The 21,843-nt window shown below is 40.4% G+C and overlaps 1 pseudogene across 1 annotated transcript in view; it reads left to right on the top strand.

Annotated features, from left to right (window-relative positions):
• The window catches only part of LOC311596214 (serine/threonine-protein phosphatase 2B catalytic subunit beta isoform-like), a 245,335-nt pseudogene that overhangs the window by 59,539 nt on the left and 163,953 nt on the right, over positions 1–21,843 (top strand). The gene's annotated exons all lie outside the window — the stretch shown is intronic.

Genomic DNA, 21,843 nt, shown 5'->3' with positions numbered 1-21,843 from the left:
TTCATACCCTGATTTATACTACAGGAAAATAAAACCGGCAATGTTCACATAATGTGAACATAATTTTGTTTCCTTTTAATGCATTCAGGCACCAGTCTTTCAACTTTCACAGAATGTATTTCTTGCTAAATAGTTTTTGCTTATGAATCACTCCCAGGAATACATCCCCAAGGACACACGCAACAAAGATCTTGTTGGATGCAGTAACAACAACATGTAACAAGGCATTTTGAATACAAAGAATAGCAAATTTGTAAATTTCATATCCTTTAAAAATCGATTTCACGACTTTGTTTTAGCTAAGTTGTAACCATACGTAACATACACATATAAATACACTTTGGGAGTGATTGGTGGGTGCATTAAGGATGAGCTGAGATAGATTTGGGGGACCTGGTGTATGTGTATAAATCAGTGATACTGCACAATATGAGAGGATCATATTTGACACATAACGGCATGCTATTTAGAGTTAAAAAGATAAAAATAGTCATAACTATTCAAAAGTTGTTATATGCTTCTATACCTTAGGTACCACTCACATATGCAAAACTACATCCTTATACAAACCATGAAAAGTGTTCTTATTATTTAAAATTTGAATTATGTTAAACATGGGCTGGCAGCAGAGTAAGAGCGGGTGGTGGGGCTGAGTGATTTCTGGCAGAACACATCCCTCTCCTGGCAGCTTTGTAATCCCAAGGACTATGCTCTTTCCAACAGATGCTGAAATAATTGGTCAGCCAACTGGTTGGTTCTGAAGAGGCTCCGAAGGCTGGAGTCTCCATCTGATAACCCCTGTGAGTGTTTGGATTCTCTGCCCAGCTGTAATCTCGAAATCACCCCCACACAGGCTACTTCTTCATGATTAACTTGGCATGCTTGGCTGCGACAGTTTACTGTGACTGAACAATTTTGGCATCTTGCAGTGGGTGTCACTCTTCTGGTCTCAGGAATAATCTATGAGTTTGTAAAAGTCTGAAACCTATAAAATCGTGGAAATGGTTGCCTAGATAGGTTCCTTTTATACCTTGGGCTGTTATCTGGTGAGTTATTAATTGTTTTTAGGTATATAATTTTTCACTATCAGAATATAAATCATTGAGTTTCCTGTAGGAAGCAATGTGAAGGTCTCAAGGAAGTGGTGAAAAGGGGGAACAAGGAAGTACATGAGGATATTGTTAAGTTTTCTGCCATGTGAAATTTATCATGTATATATGTATGTACATATGATCTATCTATCTATAATCAATCATCTATGTATGTATGTATGTATGTATGTATTTACACACACACACACATACACACACACACACACACACACACACACACACACACACACACACACACACACTATGAGCACAGGAAGAAATATCTGAGAAGAGGAAGGGAGCCAGAAAAGGATGAGTAGGACAATGAGCAAAGCTAATGGAGGGTTAATATTAACAAGATACAATGACGTGTGTCGATTGAAATGTTATAATGAAGCCCACTACCACAAACTAAAAGTTTAGTTCACAGCACTGAGCTGGTTGCAGCGCTCTTAACTGTAATGCCAGCCCCGGCAAGACTGAGGCAGATGATCACCTGAGTAAGAGGCAGCCTTGACATGAAGGTGTGTACCAAGCCAATAGAGGATAAAAAGTGAGACTCTGTCTTAAAACACTTCTTAAGTGTTTGCTTTCTGCTGTTTTAAGTTATGGCTACCTGTGTGTGTGCTTGTGTGTGGTATATGCATGTGAATGCAGGTGCTCAAGAAGGGGAGATCTGATCCCCTGGCACTGGAATCACAGAAACTTGTGAGCCATTTTTTGAAAGTGCTGGAAACCAAAGTCAGGTCCTCTATAGCCACTTAACTGCAAAGCCATTTCCAAAGCCCAGAAACAATATTTAAGAACAAGTACCAGAAGCATTGCTATTGTAGACCATGCTTGGAATTCTACATGTTTTGTCTGAAGGGCTGTGGGAGGACTCCAGATTTATAGATCATAGTCACTGTTTCATTGTCTTTTCCAAACTGTAGTAGCCCTGGTCCTTAAGCCCTAGCTAGAGCCTGCTATAAAATGTCATTTAAACTGGTCCCCAGCTCACTGTCTGCCTGCCTTAGCTTGGCAAGAGCTGGGGTTACAGATGTGTGCTTTCAGTCCCAACTCACGTGGGTTTTCATTGCCTTTTGTTTTTTTATGTTAGCCCAGGACTAAAATGACCAAGAGAACAATGTAAGGGAGGGTCAGGGAAAGCTGTCTTTGTCAAGTCCTGAGATCTGCCCAGACACATAGGATCCACGATTTTCTCTCACTGTAGCACCTGCATGTACACAGATGCATTCAACAGCAGAGAGGCGCTCCGTGTAGACAAACCTTGCCTTATCCAAGCTCAGCTGCATGTACTCACTTATCCAGTGCATGGTTTCTGTTTTGGGTGAGAGGGTTTTGATAATAAGGTATCAGAAATGCTTGAGATCCTGTATTGTGTCTTAAAGATGGAGAGGTCATTAACCTGTTAATTAGACAAATTCTGAAAAAAAATAATGTTTTATTGGCTTTTTTTTTTTTAAAAAAAAAAGCTAATGACAATTTTGTTGATAGAGTTTAAGGTGTATTTGTTGAGCTGACTTCTTCATAGGAAAAAAAACTGGTTGTAACAAAACCATAAAAAATTTTCAATCATAGGTTATCCACTAGAATGGAAGGATCCCGAACAGACAGAACACTGTCTGTCATGGTCTGTTGCTTGGAGGACTGGATGTTTTTGCAACTCAGATTGATTCAGCTCACCATAACAGAATAGACTGTGCTTCCAAAAGCCCCATGGATGGTATCCCCATAAAATGGTGTCTAATGCAACTGATTAAGATCTACCTCAGCACTGGAGAGAAGGTTATGCCATTCCTGTTTGAATCTGGAACACACAGACACATAGATACATGTACACTTGTGATTTTTTTCTTCAAATAGTCTCCCCTTTTTGTGAGCTACCATGCTACAAAATTCCTACATACTTTGCTAAAATTTTATGCAGCACCTGTGCAGCTATAACCAAACCTTTATTATTTTAGTAAACATTTAATTGGTGTTTCAAAGCTAAAATTGCTTATTTAGAAAATCAGCATTACCACCTCACAAGGTTTTATGTTTGTTCCTATGTATAAAAATTCTGATTATATTTATAATTGCTTCACACACACACAGGGTATCTCATAGTTCATCCAGTCCCCTTATTCAAAGCTGATTCCCCATGACCTTGCTAACATGAGACTACTTCTTTGAATCCGTATTTTATCATCTGTTTCTGGAAATCTTTGAAAAATGACATTTACATGCAATTAAGTCTCATCATCTGCACAAATTTGTCACAGTAGCTCCAGTTGAGGGTGACTGGAGCAAGCTGTTTTACAATATTACATGTGCTACTACGCCAGAAAGTTAGCTTGGAACATGACGCCTAACAGTGCCCTCAGTAAGAACGCTACTACGAGTCTCAATAATAATCAGCAGTCACAAAGGTGCAAAATTGCAGAGTTATTGTTCAATTTGAACTTTTATGAGCTTCCAAAAAAAAGTAGCTCATAAGTGCGCAAAAATGCAGGATTCTACCCCTCACTTATAAGATAAAAGGAACAGCAGGCGACCAGCTGATGCTATTGCACACGAGCCCAGATTAGCTTCAGACCTAAGGGAGAGAGGAGCTCTTATTGACAATAGCCCACAGAGCACATACAGCGACTGTATTGTCTTTTGTGTTTATATAATTTCAGCTCAAGCCAACCAATGTATACTCAATGCATGGAACAAACTCCACCTGCATCCCGAGCATGCATTCATTGTCTCTGTGACATTATTAATTTCAGCTTCATAAAGGACTTTCATGCACATGAGATCTTAGTGAACTCTTACCACCACCAGTTAAGGTGCATGGAGTCAACAGTTGGTGCACCCCAAACTCTTCAACTGGGATCCTGCCTGAGCAGATAGGGTAAATGTTGCTTTAGCAAAATAGATGATGTTCCAAGAAAGATCACTTTGATGAAGTAAGTTTATATTTTATATTTGAATATTCCTTGACTTTAAAAATCAACATGTTTTGAATACCTTTCAATCTCAACTTTTGCTTGCCATTTTGCTTTCTAGAACCTGGATCATTTCACTGTCAGCCAGTGAGTTCATTTTTTTTTCTTCATTGCATCAATGACTTTCCCAGGAGTGGCTGTGTGATGGGCCTTTCCTCCAGGATAACGCCTTCACAGCCATAAGCCCAAATACAGTTTTCATTAAGCCGTTGAATATTCTGTTTTAAATTCTGCTCAGTGGAGTTTTCAATTGTGATATGTGATTTTAATCAGCTGGTTGCTGTTTCAGGTTTCTTGTGACAAGTCTGAAAGTATTTTTGCCTGACCAATAGCATAGTAATAGTCAGTCACTTCTGATGTTGCTCCTTAGGAGATCTATTAAAGATGATTTCTCTAAGTTTCACTGGGTGTTACGAATAGGTTCCTACCACACATCACGTCTCAAAAGTCTAAGCCTGATCTAGAAACCAGATTTCCTTTTTTATTGATGTCTTTAGGAGAAATAGAATAAAAGTCAAGCAAAGAAAAGACAGGGGTCTGAGTCTATGAGAGAGAGACAGGATTACTACAAAATATTGGTGTGCTTGAGAATAGTGCCAAGCCTCTCCATGCTGACAAAGTAGAAGGGAGCTGAAAGACCTGGTTTTAAATACATGAACAGATAAATTGTATACACTTTATATTTATATTTGTATTTATGAAAATATAGCAAGTTTTAAAAATATTGGTGGTCCATCCATGAACCTACAGCGTGTAAACCACAGTGACAATTTTATCTCTATGTAGAAGTGATGGGAGTTATGTCATCAACATTGACTACACCTGTAGTATTAATAGGTAACATTGATCAGGGGCTTATTTTGCAGAGATTAGAGAGTTGTTTTGCTTGCATGCACTAATTCAATTGGCACAGAAATCTGTGGGGGCAGGTCTGCCATTGTGACAGCGTTACAGGGGTGGGAAGAAACACTGTGACAGCGTTACAGGGGTGGGAAGAAACACAGAGACCAGCTTTCTGCTTCTAAGACTGAGCAGAACAGGGTGCCTGGTGATGCTGAGTACTTTCAGCCTTAATCTCAGCCCAGGGGACAAGGCTGACACCCTGTCAAAGGACTGCATCACAGAACAATTCAAATTGGTAGAGTCTCATAGGCTACTAGCTTAAATTTATTTAACTTCTAATATTTTCCACTTAAGAAAACAATGATTTTCTGTTCTTATGTAATGCCTTAGGTGCTGCCCAACATCTTCCTTGTATGCTGGTGTTAGTTAACTCTAGTTTGAGAGAAGTCTAGTGCTGTGGCAATCCTCTCCAATTCCTCAGGGGGAAACTCCAGTGGGTACTGTACTACGCATGCTCAGATAGCATAATCTTTAGGTTCTGCTTGTATTTCCTTGTTGCACACTTTCACTTTGATGACCTCCCATCCAATAAGCACCAATTTTATTCTTTTAATTACAGTATTATTCCATACTTCTCAGAAAAGAGAGCCAGAAATATATTTGCACGCTCACCCTTCCATGAGGCTCAATGCCAGGGAGTTAGAGTGAAGGGAAAAGGGAAACAGACCAGTTAAGGGGAAAGTACATGTTTGGCAGCTATGCTGGGCCAGGCTGGCTTTCTGTATATTGGACATTGCTGTTGTTGCACAGTTTTACCTGCTATCTCCCTCCCAGAGTCACTGTGGGACTACTTCACATTGAAGCAGACGATTTGCAGGAGGCGAAGGACTTATTTCCTAGATCTTCTCTCACAGAACTGTGCACCCAGCATGCTTTTAATATGTCAGTCCTTGTTTGGTAGTCTACCCTACTCCAAAATCAGAGAAGGAGTTTGCTGTGTAGATGTTGCCATGCTGTCAGCATAGCCAGCGCCTGTCAATCTGCAGAGCTGACCCCAGGGCACTCCACGTTCCTGAAGCCCACAGCTTCAGACCCTGGTGATGAATCTGTACCTGTTTGGCTCTGGAGAGGAAAAAATATCGGTAGGGCAGAAGGCACAATACACATGCTGTGAGGCATGAGATACAACTTTCTCAGGTTTTGCCACGGGGAACTTGAGGGACCAGGAAGTAGCTGATTTAGTGAGTTCAGGATATCAAAGAGGGTCCACACTACGGAACTCAAAGTCTCGGTGATTATAGAGACAGAGATGGATCTTGATGTGCCTTCATCATTAAATATTTACCCCATCCAAATAAGACAATCCAGCTGCGGTTGGACTAGAAGCCTGCCTGGGGCACAGTGACCATGGACAGAAATCAGAGGCAGGTAAAAAGCACTGCCTTTGTTCTTTATACTTCATCCTACAAAACATTGCCTTTGTTTTATATTCCTGCTGTGTATGAACTCTGAGAGTCAAAGGATTGGGCAGACAGTCTTTAAAGATGCCTAGTACAATGCCAGATAATTTAATCAAGTCAAGCACTGTTAACAGATATTTTAAAAGGAGGGAAAGTGCAGTAGGTGTCAAAGGTTACACTATAAACTTGCTTTGAACTATTTTCTTTCATCTCTGGCCCTGGGAAACAGTAGTCTTATAGGCCAGACATTCTTCTTGGGATAGAAAAAAACAATGCATTTATGAATGCATTAGGTCTACTGTCCCCTTCTGGTTTGGAGTAGCGCCAGAAAAGTTGTGACACGGCAGCTCATCTGGAGAGCTACAGTTCACTGACTCCAGAAAAGAATTTCTGAGGTTGGAGCATTACAGTGCAGCTTTTCCCTCCAGTCATAGCATTATCACCCCTCATTTTTCTCGGATAGAGATTACCTTGGTCTCGTTTCAGGTGATGTGTAGCAATAGCTTCTGAACTGGGATGCTTCTAGCCTGAAGGGAGACTCTCACGACTCTGGAAAGTCCCGACTTGAAATGCTTCCGCCCCAGGGGAGGCTGGTTGATACGAACTAAAGGAGATAGAAACTGATCAGCTAGCTTTAGGGGAATGGTCCTCAAAGTGGCGGTTGAGAAATGTTTGTGGTCTCCTTGGTGATTCTGTTATTGCTAGAGGCCAGGAATGGAGGTAAGGAGCTCCCGATGCTGGGTCCTTGTTATCTCTTGCAGATGAGCACTCCTTCCTGGATATCATATTCCATGTCATGACAGACACTGAAAAGATGTGTCCTGGGTGGCTCAGCAGAACTGACTTTCTCAGCCCCCTCTCCATGCCTCATGCAGATTTCTGTCATCAATCCTATGAAAATCCTGCACACTGGCAACTTTGGGTACCCTATTTCTTAGGACCCACTCTGAATATACAGGCATCCTCCCTTCTTTTATAATAGAACTTCTAAAACTCACTCTTCTGTGGCATGTGAATTTCATTGTTGGGATCCACAAGATAAGAACTTAGAGGCAAGGAGTCAGTAGTGGAAGATTTACATGGATGAGAGAGTCCTATACCATCAGCTCTGAGTTATTACTAGAGTAGCCAAGCCTCTCTCTCCCCCTAAGGTTGATTAAGGAATATGGACTGGAGAGAGAGAGAGAGAGAGAGAGAGAGAGAGAGAGAGAGAGAGAGAGAGAGAGAGAGAGAGAGAGAGAGAGAGAGTTTTATTGGGCAATATCTCGGTTAGGTTGATGCAGCTGCTGTTAAGTGATCCTTGTCCTTGTTTGCAATCTTTCACTCATACTCCTTTAGTAACATCAATGGGCTCATTGATTTAGGTTGAACTTTGCCCTATCTGGAGCTGGAAGCCATTTGTTCATTTATCCCCAGGGAAAGTCACATAACATCATGGTTACTAATTCAACAGAACAACTTTTTCGATCAGACTGTGACCTGGTCTAAATTATTCTATATTGTGTAAAACAGTAGTTTTTCAAGCTGCTGCTTGCTTTGATAGAATCTATTAATTTTTAAATTCCATTTGCTTATTTACTTATTTGTGTATGTATGCATACGTGTATGGAGGTCAAAGGACAACTTACAAGTTTGGTATTTTCCTTCCACTGTGTTGTTGGAGTTTATAAGTATTTAGATGCTATAAATACTCATCATTGACAACTCATAAGGAGACATTTTGGTTTAGATCCTTTGTTTTCATCTCCTATATGGATTCTTTCAAGCACCCAGGACATAGATTGGGTTACTCATTAGAATTTAAATGGCTTGGCACTGTTTATCCTTTTTCTTTCTCCTGTGAATTAATTTTACTTTTTTCTCTGCCTTTGTCAGATGTCTGAAAACCTGACTGTTGCACTTTTCAAACCTTTTAGTAAGCCATAATATGCAGGCATAGTGACATTAAGATAGGGCAGGTTTCATTCAGTGTTTACAAGTATATAATATATCAAGTATAATACTTGAATTTAGTTTGTGGGGTTTCTTTTCTCTGTTTGACTGGCATCCACGTCTTTCAGCATCATATTCAAGTTCCTTCACCAGTCCAGCTGATTATTACCAGATTTTAGAAGACACAGTCCTCATAGAAGACCCCAGGCTGTCTCTTTTCCCTTGGCCCTCTTTTTGGTGATGTTGTTGCAGTGACAGTAAAATGCTAAGCCTGCTAAAACAAGCCCTATTTCTCCCCAAGTGCTATTTCTAAAGGACTCAGGCCCAACTTTATTGATGAATACTATCTTGAGCAATCAAGGCGAAAATATGAAAGTACAGCAGTTACTTAAAGAAAAATCTCATCATGATGTTCTACATAGAACCTTCACGTTGGACAGAGACATGCAAGCTGACCTTAGTTCAGAAAGATCAGTTGTGAATCAACAAGGTAGTTCCCAGCAAGAACACACTGCATTTATCTTTGAGCTTGGGATAGTTTTTGCTTAGTCTTTAATCTTCTGTGTGCTTAGGTCCTTCAAAGCTGCCTATCTGTTTCACTCACTGGATTTGACAAAAACCTGGTAGTAGGATGGAAATTTTATGAGTATGTTTCCAAGGAGGTATACATTGTACAAATTATTTAGAAAACATATAAATCATAAAAGAAACAACTTTTAAAGTATTATTTTGATTTTATCAAATATCTTGTTTCTTCTGAATATGTCAAGGATTATTTTCTAAAACTGATGAAATTAAAATAATTTGAATAACATTCTTGAAATTGAATTTGTCTCCTTGACATTTAACAGATTCTTGGAACACTACAGGGAGAACCCTGAGAAGCTCTCTTAAAAATCAACGGGGTGTCCTGAACACTAGAGAGATCAACTCAGAACTGAAACAGATTGAGAACAAGAAGAAGGATGCTCATCAAAATCTTAAAAAATATTTTTTCAGTAGAATTTTCCTGTGAGATGCTGAGGATTTTAAACCACATGTATTAGTCCCTGGCTTGAAAATACAACTTGCTTCCTAAGACCTTTCTCAGTAGCCTAGTTGATAGTGTGTATATTTAAGGGTCACAAATGGGGTGGTTGTTGTTTACTTGGGTCATGCTTGAGCAACTGTGAAGGAGGTTAGCTTTAAAAAAGATGAAAATTTATATATGTCTTATTTTTAAACAAATTCTGTCATGTTAGAATTATCTAATCTTCTTTGCATAGAATTTATGGACTGAGGAGTGAATTTGCTAATGGAGAACATATTTCCTGGCTTTATTATAGAGCCGTATATTTCCTTGTCTGCACAGTGTAGACAACCTTAGGCATTTTTATGCTTTTTCTTGAAAAAAAAAAAAACACTTCAGCAAGCATTAATGAGTGACAGTGTTATATTTTTCTTCTCTGGACTATGCGTATTCTTTTATCTGGTCCAATGTCTGTATAGTTAATGTCTACAAGGTACGAGGACATAAATTTCATAATCTCTTGGACAATGGAGTGCTTTATCTTCTGATGTACCAGAATTAAACTCTTGATATTATCTTATCCAGTCAAAAGCCCTCTTGCTATTCTGTGATGCAAGCATGAAGCAAGAATATTGATCTCGCCTGACAGGGCTAGATTTTGGTTTAGATAATAATAGATGAGAATACAATCTGTTGCCACACGTGTCTACTCCCTCTTCACACAAAATAGTGTATTTGCCAGAATGTTGTTATTTAAATGAAGCTCTGTTCATTGAATTAAAATTTTATACTTGTATATCATTAATTCACAGAATCTCAGGCATTGCATGTTTACATTTTAGTTAAAAGGAACCATAAATTTGGAAGGATAATTTTGAAATATTTGTTTAGACTATCCTGTATCCTGATCCTGCTCAATGTTTGCCACAGTGCTCAGCTGGTCTACTGCACTGATTTCTTGGGGAAGAGAGGAAAGGTGTAGTGCTGGGGCACATGGAACTCAGAGCAGCAACAGTGTATGCTATATTGGGTTGAGGGGATTATACACAGTCTGTATTCAGAGGAAGTCATACTGATTTTGGTTTAATGTTTTGGAACATCATAGCTTCCTGGAGGTTTGTGAATAGATGTCTAGGCAGGACTCTGTATAAAGCCTGATGTGGGCGTAAAGAATTGGTATCTGCGTTAGTGGTAGACATTTTCACACTGAGATGACATTCGTCCGTAACCCAAATGCTTTCGTCTATGAACTAAGACGAAGCAGTGAGTGACTTCCCTGCCCATGCCACACAGCACAGCAGTATACAGCACGAACCAGTGGGGTGTAATAAACAAATAATGCAAATTACCACAAACCAAATAACTCCCACCATTGCCCATGATTACTAAAGCATTTAGTTCATTTTACAGAAGGCTCTACAGATTAAGTTCCAACTCAGAAAAGTACAGCTTGATCAATAAAGTTTGTAAATGACTTCACAGATGAGGAATGCCATTCAATAGTAAATATGACTTTCAGTTGCTGGGGCATTTAAAAACTTCGTAGCTGAAGTGTGCTGCAACCCAGAAGCAGGTGACAGATCTGTCTCAAGCTAAATGGAATTTGTGGAGTACTCATGTTCTCTAACAGTAGAGTCCATAGGGAAGGGGAGTGAGGGGAAAATGGGAAGGAGGGAAGAAGGGGAGGATACAAGGGATGGGATAACCTTTGAAATGTAACAAGAATAAATTAAAAAAAAAAAGAGTAGAGTCCAAAAGGATGGTAAGTTATATATAGTGAATGTCATGATTATTAAAATTTTCAGGCCAAAATAGGCCACCGTCTTACAGCTACAACTGTGATTCTAAATTCAGAAATTCTGACTTTCTCAGAAGTGCTATTAGCATTGTGTTGCATAGTATGGCAGCTCACCTAGATCACAGCTGTTCTTTCTACAGGGTGTATTGACAGGGGGAAATGACATATAGGGCTGCTGTCTTATGTTCCCAGCCACCATAAGAAACTCCTAATGGCCTATGTCCTAACTAGGACAATTATATATTCTATAGAGAGAAGACATCAAACAATCTTCCTAGTGGTGTGACGTGTGTAGCACACACACAAGCAAAGGAAATAAGCAAATATACAAATCAAGGCAAGGACAGAAATGTGCGTATGTATTACAATGATTATTTTAGATAAAATGATGACCTATGGTCCGTGAACAAAGGGGAGTTGTGCAAGGGAGAGGACTAGAGTGAAAAAGGCCCTTCACCGTGGTAAGGAAGACAGACTGGAGGTAGAGGAGCACACAGAGAGACAGTTGGCGCCTCTGTAGGAGGTGATGCCAAGGTAACGTGCAGCCTGGACCAGCAGGTGTCCTAAATTGTCCTGATCACAACAAAGCGGCATGTGGGGAATCACAGAAGACTTTAAGAATTGTTGCATTTTATAATATTCCACGATTGTTCCACAAATCATGCGCAGCGTGCATACATATATCGTCCGCACAGAGGCCTAATAATAACATTCCTAGAATCAAAAAGCTAAGTATACGCTCTTAAAAGTTTTACTTGTTATATGTCTGTTTTCCTAAAAGCTGGAAAACTATTGATTTAACATTTAACAACTTATTTGTCACCATGTACTGCACGCTGGCTCTCGAGTTAGAAGATACTGTACTGGGGGTTCCATCCTCATGTTGTGGTATTAACTGTTGGGGCAATGTTCTTCATAGTAATTCTAACAGAATGCTATTTATAAAATATTCTGATTAGTAGATAATTTGTTTCTAAAAGGTATAAAGTCACTTTTCATCTTAGGGAGGACATTAAAGTACTGGTAGTGAAAACAACACCTTTCCAGGCCGAGGTCAGAACGATCTGAGGGGCGGACTCTAGGGTACTTGACAGAACGTGAAGTACTTTTTAATGGCCTACTTTGCACACGAAACAACAATTTTAATGAATAATTATGCTATCTACACTCATAAGTTAATTATAGTTAATGATTCCTTACTACTTCAAGGAACTCGCTGTCATTTTCAATGCATCCATGATTTCCTCTCCAAAGGTAATTTATTATTTATATATGAAACAGGTTTGCCTGTATCCTAACACATAATTAACTTGTCAAGAGAACAAAAAAGGAAATCTGGGATGGTTTTGATGTCTTTTCTCTGAAATACAATAGAGGGGCCGGCAAGATCGCTCAGTTGGTAGGGGCATTTAGCTGAGTTAGATCCTTGGAACTAACAATAAAAAGAAAGAACTCATCCCTGAAAGTTGTTCTCCGAGTTCCACATATGTGCTATGACACATGCACGCCTACATACTACACACACACACACCCTCATGCCCCCTCATACTGCCCATGTGTATGTGCAGCAGTCACAAACTGAGTAAATTAAAGAAATATAGTGATAACTTCTACACTCAGGATTGAGACTAAAATCAGAAATTCTCTGGATGCTTTCAGAAGAGTAATATTTCATGGACACAATCCAGCAGTCTAGGTAATGGGGAAAATTCATAACTAATTGCCGCTATATCAGTTTTAATATCCACACTCATTTTTGAGAACTCGATATAACCCAACTCTCAAGGGCATGCCTATAATTATGCTTTTGAGGTGCTCAAGTGCTTTATCACAGAGAGACACTTGAACTCCAGTGTGAGAAGGTTAATTATTTAGAATATCCCTGAAAACATTCCCTGGTATGAGTGGATTACACGAAGACACCCTGAAGTGACTACAGAAGTCCTAAGAAAGATAAATGTAGAAATCAATGATTCGAATATGCGGAGTCCCAGAGGACTGCTGCAGCATATTAACATTAGCCACTAATCCTGTCTTCAGAAACTGCTTTCAAATGCTCTTTCTCCCTCTTACAATACATCCCTCTAGAGGACTGTGCTTAAATTGAGCCAAGACTTTGAAGTTCCTGACTTTCATTGTAGTTTTAATCCATAGAAATTCCTGTGGTGATGAATAAATATGGCTTGCCTGCCATGTTTGCCTCTCCATGGTCTCCAGTGCAAGCTTGCATGATTATAGGGCTTCTAAACAAACGTATCAGGAGGCTGTTTGCACAGCCAGCTAGGACACTGAATTTGCACTGTGCTCCGTAATTGTAAGTCTTATAGGAGAAAAAGTAACTTGATATCTGTAGTTGGGAGGGTAAGATTCTAATTGTCATTTCCCTTAGTCACTAAATGTTTAGGAAGTATTTATTAACTACTGTCACAGGAGTAAGGAAATGCATCCCTATTATCATTATTTCCTTTCCCCTCATTAATTGAAGGCCTCCTTTCTTCATTACAGACAAGAAATTTAATTTTAAAAATTCAAAAAAATTTTTCTGTTATTCTATGTAATGACATTGAAGCCTATTAATGCCTTTACCAAAACTAGGTTTTAATTCCCGTTTGTCTTCTATCTTATCTGTGGTCCAAACAAAAGCCTTCCTGTCTGGCTGCCAGAGCCACTTGTCTATGGTGTGGTGGGCAGCCTGGCAGCCGCTAACTGCCACTCTCACAGCTGAGCTTGGCTCAGCCTAGGCAGCAGATTGCATGATCCAACACAGACAACATTTCACATAAGATATTAAAAAAAAAAAAGATTTCTGACTGAATTTAAGGCCTGCTACACATGACAAAACTCATGTGACATCAGTATTGAGGCTAAGAACTTGTGTCTTGACAGGGCCTCAGTCCTGGATGAAAAGCTACTGTTGAAGTAAGGAAGGAGAAGTGAGACCAAAACATTTCCTGCTGTTGTGAAGCAATTTCTTCTGAGTTAAAATGGAGGGAGGCTCATCCCATGCTCAAGAAGTTCCCATTCCCTCCAGGAGGGGTGGGGCTGATGAAATGTAGGAAGTAAATAGTTCAGAAGTCTCAAGAAATTCAGGAGAGAAAGAACACAGGCCCCTGTCTGAGGTTATGGAAGAATAAATAACTGCCGAGGAAGGAGAGTCACCTGTCAGCCAAACTGTGTGCCAACTCTTGGAGAGGCCTAGGGTTGCAGCTTCTTTGAGATGTCATCTAGGCTCGGGGTGGTGATGGTGACGCTTTTGAGCTATCTCTGCCCCTGTAAGTGACATCAGTGGGCTCATTGGTTTGCTAAGTTGGTCACTGTTGCCTGGTTCCTTTGGTCTATTGTTGATTTGTATCTGGAATCAAAATTATCTATTGCTGGCTCTCATCTCCCTAGGAAAAGTCTCACACGATACACGAACAAGTCTACAGACCTGTCCTCAAGCTATGTGGAAAATGGATGGAATGAATTCTATCATTTTGATGTGAGAAACTGCCCTAGCCTTATAAGAACTCATTAGACTTGTTGCTAAGCGTTTTAAAGGAGAAACAATGGAGTAATTTTCAATCTATTCTTGTTTCGGATAACAACGTTATCCTTAGCTATGTTTAGTGGAATGCACTAATATATATGACTCCACTGTCCCATATCCCCAAAGAAGATGATATTAATACAGCCTCTAATTTTGATTTTTAAATATGTTTCTTTTGCATAGACTCAAATCTGTGTCCCATTTTAATTGACCCCTAAATAATTTTATGTTGGAGATGTCTCTCAGCCTTTTATAAGCCACCATTTTCTCAACAGAAAAATACGGTTTCCAATATTATTTACGTTTGTTGAAAATAAAGTGAAAGGCAGCTCAAAACACGTTGTTTTAAGTCCAGAAATGTCTAGTAAACTGAACATTGAAATATTAAATACTCACGTTTCCATCACTATTGTCCTTTCCCTCTAGTCATTATCATTTCTGTCCAGAGATGAGTTTTAGTCTGGGGATGGGCCATCCTTACTTGAGCCAATTACTAAGTATTAAAAATCACTCCATCCCCGGAAATATTTAGAATCCAAGCCTGATTACTGAATCAAATCCTATTTACTTAAATAAAGACTGAATTCACAAATTATAAAGGCTTTATTTCCCACCCAAATACTAAAGTGGTTGTCATGATGGCAAACCACAAACTGAATCTTTGAGAAACAGCATCTGACTCAGTGCAAATGTTAGGAAATGACATTTGAATCAGCAATGGTTATTAACTATCTGCTATGTGACTGCCATGTATTGCATAAATGGAAAATTAAAAACAAGTGAATAAGATAAATAAGAATAAAATGTCATAAAGTTTCCCTTAAGAACTTTGGTATTTTGATTTCCCAAACAGTGCATTTCAAAATCATATTCAAATTTTTTATAATTTTTTCTACAAAACCTGGCATATGTTTTGGGTCACGTTTTGTGCTTGCATCTGTACGCATTCTTATGTATGTATTCTAGGCTGGCCTCAAACTCACTATATCAGTTGAAAATGACCTTGGATTTCTGATAACCTTGCCTGTTCTTCTGGGGTCCTGGGATGATGGGCATGCAGGCCCACATCTGGCACCCAACTTTGGTGGTGTTGGGATTGAACTCAAGACTCTGCTTCATGCTAGGGAAGCCTGTATTAATTCACCAACATTCCCAGCTGGTCTGTAACATCTTTAGATTTTGAAAATAATAGAAGTAAACATCACTGGAATTATTCCTAAAATATCACTTCTGGTGTGGCACTAGTAAATTACTGAAGACTTTCTGAAAAGAGTTTAATGGGTGAAGTTTTGTCATCACTTCATGCATCGCCTCTGCTTTTCCACCCGTCATGTTGTTTCCTGTCTCCAGGCGTCCTTATTGATCTTCCTGTACTTCAGCATTTAGGATATGAGCAAAATGGAGTGGAAAGCATCACTAAGATGTTTGGTAGATATAATTACATTCCCTTAGAGGTTCACGGGTGTTGGGAGGTAGCTCTCTCATAATGCCTGGCCAGAAAAATGAATACAGTAATTGCTCTACAAAAGTATTTAAAAATTATATTAGTGCTCATAACGCAAACTGCTTTGTGGCACTGTATTCAGTATCTTGACATTTGTTTGGGAGTCATAAAAAGATTTTTTATAAAATATGATCAATTTAATCTTTTAAAATGCAATAATAATAAACCAAAACAGACTTGTCAGCAATGTATGCTGTAGAAATAAATATTTTCAACCTCAAGTAAGAGTTACCAGTGGTGAATGAGTCTTTCAATGTGACTCCATTTTAAATATCTGATTATAATTGCCATTTCAAAGTTGAGCTTTGGGGCACATCAAAGAGGGTCACTTCATTCGTAGATGCATTACTGCCACTTAAATTAGGAGTGTCCACATTCCTGCAGATGTTCTCACACAAGCAGATGGGGACTTCATGGATGATCTGAATGCTTTCTTCCCAGGAAGGAGTGTCAATCTGCAGGAAATTTGAAGTGCAGTTATTTGATACAAGGTCAGAAAACGTCCTTGACTTGAATCTGTTTCCAGTACCTTATCCTTACTAACTGTAAATAGCATCCACTGTAAGATGTGCATTCTCTCCCTCCCTCCCTCCCTCCTTTTTCCGTCCCTCCCTCCTTCCCTCCCTCCCTCCCTCCCTCTCTGTCTCTCTCTCTTTCTGTCTCTCTCTCTGTCTCTCTCTGTCTCCGTCTCTCTCTCTCTCAAGGACCTCACTCCTTGGCTATATTTCTCATGAAATACTTCAGACTTTTGAAATACCTAGCAGGTAATAATCAGTAATTTGAAATGCACCATGCAGCTGGAAACAAAATTCTGATGGCTACATTGAGATCAGTGAACCCCTCTACATCCCTCAAAATCATCCAAAATCGTGTGCTTCCCGCTGCTGTGCATCTCCGCTTAGTTTTACCGAAACACACGTGTTGGTACAGAATATTGCCTGTCAGACCTTAAAGTTTGACCAATGTCTTAATTATTCAACATTTTTCTCGACTTTGTATCCACTTCATGCTTTCTTTAGTATGAGGTTGAGGGGGTTATGCTGGGTCTGGGACTCTCCAAGCTCAATTTGTGCTTTACTAGCTCTCTCCTTGTGAGTTATGCAGGAGACCCGGAGGCAGCTGAAAGAAGAGATGGCTTTTCATTTGTTTTCCTTTCCTTGCTTGTTCTGCTCCTTGCTCACAGACCCTTGCCCTAACACGTCAACTTTCTGAAGCAATGTCCCTTAGCAGCGGCTGAGTCAGTTTTTCCTGCTTTCACTCTGGAACAAGTCTTCTTCTTCTTCTTCTTCTTCTTCTTCTTCTTCTTCTTCTTCTTCTTCTTCTTCTTCTTCTTCTTCTTCTTCTTCTTCTTCTTCTTCTTCTTCTTCATTTGATATAAAGTGTTTATCTCTTTTTCCCTTTATTGAAAACAGATTCTTGACCCCTGGAAATGGGCAAAGAGATGCCTTCTTGTTGTTGTTTATTTTTTATATCAGTCAGGGGAAGAGCAGATGGCAGTGTAAATGCTGTTTTTATTTCCTCAGGTGATGCGATGAGACTAGAGCTGCACCCAAGCTTTACAAATACATGGCTTGGGCTGAGCCCAGAGTGTTTCTATGAAAATGTCCCTATGCCCAGGCCTGGAAGCTTCTAGTTTCTAAACAGTCTTATCTTCTGCAAGCCTAGACCTAGAAGGTTCCAGCTTCCAGCCTGCATTTGCAACTTAGGCCTAGAATGCTTCCAGCCTCTGAGGCTTACTGCTGAATAAGCTCACCCTTTCTAGTTCTTTCTGAAGTCTGTCTGTCTGGTTCGACTCAGTGAAACTCAAAACTCTTCTCCAAGCTGACTGATTCAAATTGGCTTCTCCCCCAAATTGCTGTGTTTGGAAAAACTACCCCTGAACTCCATGAACCAGACTGAATGCAACTCTCCGTTCTCATGAGAGTTGGGCATATCCTATTTCTGACTCATTCTATCAAATCTTTCTCTGATTCCTCACTTTGTCTGTCCCTCAATTAGACATCATTTTTTTTGGGATTAAAGGTGTGTACTAAGGGACTGTATGCATTATAGCCAGATCACACACCCTTGTCAGAGTAGCCATGTTGCTGGATAAAATTTCTCTACATGGCAGTCCTTTGTTTATCCTAGCTTGATGTTTGATTTGGTGGCCAAAGCTTTCTTATGCCTAGGACTCATAAATATCAAGTCAAATTAAATCAAATGCAGGCAGTGCAGCACAAGAGGAGGAAGACAGACGGAGACCTGAGAACTGCCTTGTCACCCACAAGCCTGTCCTCTAGCTCATGGCACAGGTAAGACATATATACCTGCTTATTGCCACGCTACACAGCAGGGATGGGGGATGTCATCTAGGGACCTGCCAGCCGCCTAGGCATCCTTCAGGGAGAGCCATCACGGTGTGAGTGTATGTGTTGGGCAGATGGGAAAGAGGAGTGGAGTAGTTTCAGCATTGTGGAGATTGAGTTGGAGATTTGAGGGTGGAGAGGAGTAGCCTGTTGTGAATGGTGAGCCTTATCACTTGAGGCCATGTTGAAGTACCAGTCCGAGCTGCCACTGAGTGCCATGTCTGAGTACATGCCTCACAGTGGCAGAGCTCAATGTCAAGGTCCATGGCTAATATTAGTACTACAGAACATGGGGATGTCCTTGGTTATGGCAGCTGCCAGGGACCATGTGGATGTCCAGAGGTTGTGCAGATCTAGCCCAGCCCCTCATTGGATATAGTGCTCTGGAGAGCTTGCCCCATCTGTCATTGGCGGCAACATTTGGGAGAGCTGGCCCTGTGCCTCATCCAAGGCAGCACAATGGAGCTGACCCTGGTGGCTGGGGTGTGCATGAGTCAGCCCCAAGGCCATGAGTATGAAAGAGCTGATCCCTCTACACTTCTGCTGTGAGGTGGTGCAGGCACAGATCACAAGGGCTATGAGCTTGGGAGGGTTATCCTTCCCCCTTAGCAGCTGCAGCACTCAGGAGGATGGGCTCTTCGTCTCATCTAGGAAGCATAGTAGAGCTGTCCCTCATGGAGATAAGGTGACCCCAAGGGCGAGAGTGTGGGAGAGTTAACCCTGCCACTCATGTTACATGAGGTGGTGAGACTGCAGGGGTGATGCCCTCCCTCTTCTAACCTCCCACCTTCTGTAGCCTGGAGAGCTACCCTTGGGGTCATGAGAGAGGAGCTCTGCCCCTTCCTGTCTGTAGGACTTAGTAGACCAGGCCCTGCAACTTGCCTTGGCAAGACAGTTGAGCTGGCTTTAATGGCAAAGGCACAGGTGAGCCATCTTTGAGGGTGTGGCAACAGGAGAGCTGGCCCAGCCCCTCACAAGCCTGCAACACTTGGGAGAGTGGGGTCCTCACCTTGACTGGGCAGCACATTGAACCTACCTCCAGAGGTGTGAATGCAGGTAAGCTGTCCCTGATGGCTTTAGAGCAGGAGATCTGACCCTGCATCCTGCTGATGGTGGCATTGGGTGGCCTCCTGTTGCGGTGCTGGAGAACTTGTCTTGGTGGTGTAGATAAAGGAGATCTGGCAAGTTGAACAGCTTAGCTACCACCCAGATCTGGATCCCAGTCACCGAAATGGCCCATCCCCAAATCTGTATCATCTGCAAATGGTTGGGATGCCTGAGAGGGCCAATTTTACTTTTTCAAAGGTGTAGGGTCTCCATAACAGTGCAACAACAATGTAACCAGAAGGAGTCCTGGTGAGGATCAAATATTGATGGTGTAATTGACTCATTGGAATGAGCATTTGCAAATGAAGATGTGTGGACAGAGGGATATACTGTGGGATACAGTGTGACACACTACAGCCTCCACAATGAGATGTTTTCTATGATTTGTTTTGTTGTTGTTGATGTTGTTGTTGTTGTTGTTGTGTGTGTGTGCGCGTGTGTGTTTTATTTGGGGGTGTTGCCAGGAGGAAGGGTCAATAGAGGGATAGAGACATGGGTGGGATTGGGGTGCATGTTGTGAAACTCACAAAGAATTAATAAAACAGATTTTTAAAAGAAAATAGATTCTTTTCTCACACACTATATCCTTATTACTGATTATTGTTTCCCCTCCTTCTACTCCTCCCAGTTTACTTCCCTTCCCATTTAGAACCACTCCATTTCTGTCTCTCAATAGGCAAGAGCAAGATTCTAAGAGATAATATTAAAATATAACCTAAGATATAATTTATTAAAAAACTATTACATCAATGTTGGACAAGACAAACCAACATTCTGGGCCTGGACAATGGTTTCACTGACTTCTTGGATGACTGGCTAGAGCAGTAGTTACTTCAGCTCCTTTCTTGGAGATCTGATTTTAGCTCTGTTTCCACAGGGCTCTGTGGATGTAGCTGCTTCCTGCCTTCATTACTCTGTTTCTAGGGATTCCTTTGTGCTTCTAATGATTTAGCTAACTAAATATAAGGCTGCTGTCACAAAAGGCATTTACTTATTTATGTTTTAAATTATTCAGTTAACTAGGTAAAAGTTGTTACTTGCTGTCAGAAATTCATTGACTAAATCCTTTGTGTCCCGAATTCAATTCAAATGGGATGCAGATAATAATTTAAAATATGCGTTCAGTCGGGTTTATGTCTCAGTGGCTCATCAATGGTGTTTAGTGAAATTATTTTCCATGTGCTAGGTTGATTGTATACTACACAAGCCACAATTTATCCATTCTTTTTAGGAAGAACTATTTGAAAGATGAGAGTCTAAATATTTTGTAATGATTTACTGGTAAATTGTGGCTGAATATTTTACACATTTGTGAGAGACTTGCAGATGGTTTAGTAATAGTTTTGATTGAACATTTTATGCATGTTTTAGAGATTCACAGATCCGTTATCAACTGGTGCGTTTTCTGATCTATAGAACACATTTTTTAACCTCACAAATATAACCAGATATATTTGTACTAGTTTATAGTCTTATAAAAGAAGATATAATTTCCCATTGTCAAGCTTCCTAATTCTTTATTTTCCTTTTTTGATTATGTGTGGTATAGGTATATCCATGTTCCTGTGAGCATGTATGTGTGTGAGTGTACATGTTGAAGTTAGAGATCAGTGTCGGGTATTTACTTAAGTACTCTCTGCTTTATTTTTGAGGCAGAGTCTCTTCACTGGACCTGTATCTCACTGACTGGAGAGTTTGGCTGTCCAGTGAGCTCCAGGGACTCTCCTGTCTCTGCCTCCCCAGCGCGGAGATTACAAGCAAGACCTGCTGCACTCTCCTTTCTCTGTGATCGCTAGAACTCTGAATTTTGTATTCATGCCTGCGTGGCAAGCACTTTCCACACTGAGCCCCCATTTCTTAATTCTTAGAAATACGTGTAAATATGTGCAGATATCTTGGTTATAGCAAGTGGATATCAAATCCGTTAGAGCTGAGATAGGGGTGGGTCTGACCTATCTGATGCAGGTTCCGGACACTGAACTCCAGCTCGCTGCAGGGATAGTGCATTGGCTTGAATGAAAAATGGCTTCCATGGGCTGATATATTTGGATACTTGGTCCCCAGTTAGTAGAACTATTTGGGAAGGATTAAGGATTAGGGGGTATGGTTTCATTTTGAAGACATATGTCACAAGAGTTGTGCTTTGAGGTTTCAAAAACCTAATCCATTCTCAGTGTGTGTGTGTGTGTGTGTGTGTGTGTGTGTGTGTGTGTGTGTGTGTCCCCAATAAATCCTGTCTTTTAA

This window comes from Acomys minous, assembly GCF_964271855.1.
Source record: "Acomys minous genome assembly, chromosome: 4".
Lineage (NCBI taxonomy): Eukaryota > Metazoa > Chordata > Mammalia > Rodentia > Muridae > Acomys > Acomys minous.
Note: the sequence above shows the minus strand (reverse complement) of the source record. Positions and strands in the feature narration are given on the sequence as shown.